The sequence below is a fragment of the Trachurus japonicus genome, unplaced genomic scaffold, assembly GCF_045865225.1.
Source record: "Trachurus japonicus isolate A0001 unplaced genomic scaffold, Traja_1.0 AP029679.1".
In the NCBI taxonomy this organism is placed as follows: domain Eukaryota; kingdom Metazoa; phylum Chordata; class Actinopteri; order Carangiformes; family Carangidae; genus Trachurus; species Trachurus japonicus.
In genome coordinates this window covers 7146-9865 of record NW_028219812.1, presented here as the reverse complement: position 1 = coordinate 9865, position 2720 = coordinate 7146, and positions in this window count along the sequence as shown.

Below are 2720 nucleotides of genomic sequence, written 5' to 3'. Positions count from 1 at the left end.
TTACAACAGATATGACAGACAACTGTGTGTGTGTGTGTGTGTGTGTGTGTGTGTGTGTGTGTGTGTGTGTGTGTGTGTGTGTGTGTGTGTGTGTGTGTGTGTGTGTGTGTGTGAGAAAGAGAGGGAAAGAGAGAGAGATAAAGTACGTACAACCAGCTAGCTGTTAGCTACCGTAGCTCAGGCGTCGGTCTCCCGTCAGGTAAAAGCTGCTGTTTATTCCTCAAATGTAGTTCATGAAGTTGTCTCCGGTACAGTTATCCATCACTGCTGTTGAATTAGCCGCTAAACTGCTGGACGCGAAAACCGAGGGGGCGTCTGTTTGTTTACAATTCATGAAAGCAAGGTGAACGGACGTGCTGCTCAGACTATGTAGAGTTACGCAATGAGGCAGGCAGGCAGCGTAGCCTCTGTACGGTACTGAAGTTAAACTCACTCACCCATAAAAGACGTGCTAAGCCGCGGGCAGAACCCTTACTGAGGTCTTGGCGAAGCGGTTAGCATCGCCGCCTGCGGTGCGGGAGACCCGGATTCGAACCCCACTCAGGGCAGATCAGGGCAACATAAAATATTGTTGTGATTCGGGGGCCGTTGCTCTCATTGTCATCAGTGCTTGCAGCTTTGAATTGTCCCGTTTTTGTTTTGTTTTCTGCGGGCATTGCAGTGTCCTCCAGACAAAATGCTGAATGACCCCCCCTCACTGACCTTTTTTTTTTAGTGGACCCACCCCTCAACAAAGAATATTATGACATGACCCCCCCCCATTTTCCTCCGGTGGCCCATTCCATAAATAACGAACGGTCCCTAATCGATCATATTAACCAGTCAAAGTTCTTGATATTGGTTAATGGTTAATCATGTGCGCATCCCTAATTAGAAATTACTATGGAAAGTTGCAGATGGAGCCATTAGAAATGAATGTGTGGCGAGCGAGGGAGTAATTTTAATAGTTTAACTTAAATCAAAAGAACCAAAACCAACAACGCCACCCCAGGGTTTAACCTGGGGAAAAGAAAAAGAAAAGGAAACAAAAATAAAGAAAAGTAAATGTGTGAGTAAAGCAATAAACTAAGATTCTAAACTAAGGACAACACAAGTTCGTTTTACTGCGAGGCAAGAGACGTGTTTCCAATCAGAAAAATGTACAAAAGTTTATTTCACAAATATTAAAACATGGGAATTTACCCTAAAATGTATTTTCCTTTTTACTTAATACCAAGAAAGGAACAGGGCTTTCTCCAGGGCTGGGGCCGCTATGGTTAAGGTGAGTGAAGGGGGAGTGAGGGCGTCAACTAAAATGGGAGCACCACAGTCCACATGTAAAACACTAAACACACACACGCAAGGGCAAAACCAAAAAAAAGGGGTGGAAGGACACTACACACAATAGGACACCATCACCAAAGTAGGGGGGTAGGTCACCAGTGAGGCCCCCAGCACCTGGAATTAAGCAGAGAGAGAGGGACAATTAGTGGAGGATGAAATCATATGAAAATAAGAAACAAATACTTCAAAAAAAGAAAACCTTTGTGGCTGACCCACTAACTGAGACCAACAACCAAAAGAAAGAAAGGTCAGCACACAAATATACTAACAAAACAAATAACTAATAAACCAACCAAACAAAATCAAAATCTTGCCAGAGTTTAATCCAAAATCATAAACAAATTCATTTATCTAAATGAACAAAACAAAAAGAAACACTTTAACTCTGGCTTATGAAAGAAAAGGAGAAACAAATCATATCTAAACTCAAAACAAAGAGTTGTAGGCCTGAGCAGCACAGGGCAAACAATTATCTCAATTTTCATCAGTACGAGCGAAAGCACAGGTACTTTAAGGCTCCAGACGGCAGCGTTGAAGCCCCACAAAGCAGCATTGAAGCCCCACAAAGCAGCATTGAAGCCCCACAAAGCAGCATTGAAGCCCCACAAAGCAGCATTGAAGCCCCACAAAGCAGCATTGAAGCCCCACAAAGCAGCAGCGGTCCTGAATGCAGCACGGCGTGGCTCGTGCCGGCTCGGTGCCGAAACTTCGGCCTATCTGTAAAGTTAAGTGCAGTAAAATTAGTGACTGAATGACTGTGCCGATGACGGGTGAAAACAAACATTTACATACCCCGTCAGCGTGGCATGGCACATGCACCAGGAGGAGGGGGAGAAAGGGAGCCAACAAACATTTTGGGCACTGCCAGCGTCTATGCTGTAGCGTGGTGTACACAACAGCGGAGGAAAGAGAAGTGCAGTACAATTAGGGACTGAATGGCTAAGGCTGATAACGGTTCGGAGCAAACATTACATACCACATAGCGTGGTGCAGTTCAGGCACCAGGAGGAGAGGAGGGACATTTGAGTCTGTGCTGTCGGATGTGAATGCGCAACAGCGGAGGAGAGGAGTGCAGCACGTCTGCAGCACCTGAGACCAGGTAACCCGGAAGGGGAAGTGTGCACCAGCTGCTAGAGAAAGGCAGCACTAAGAGTCCCTCCCTCTTATATACTCTGGGCAATTAAAGGGACGGAACCACACCAGGAGCAAAGAGAAAGTACCCATCCCACTACAATCTACCCCCCCTTTTTAAATCGTCGTCCCGATGATAAACCAAAACAAATACGACTAACTCCAGGGTCTAAAAAGTGCAGTAACAGCGTGTGATACAGAACCTTGAGAGTTTGCAGCCCCTAATGCCAAGTTCCCCACTGGCCTTGGGACACGGTGGACGTTGG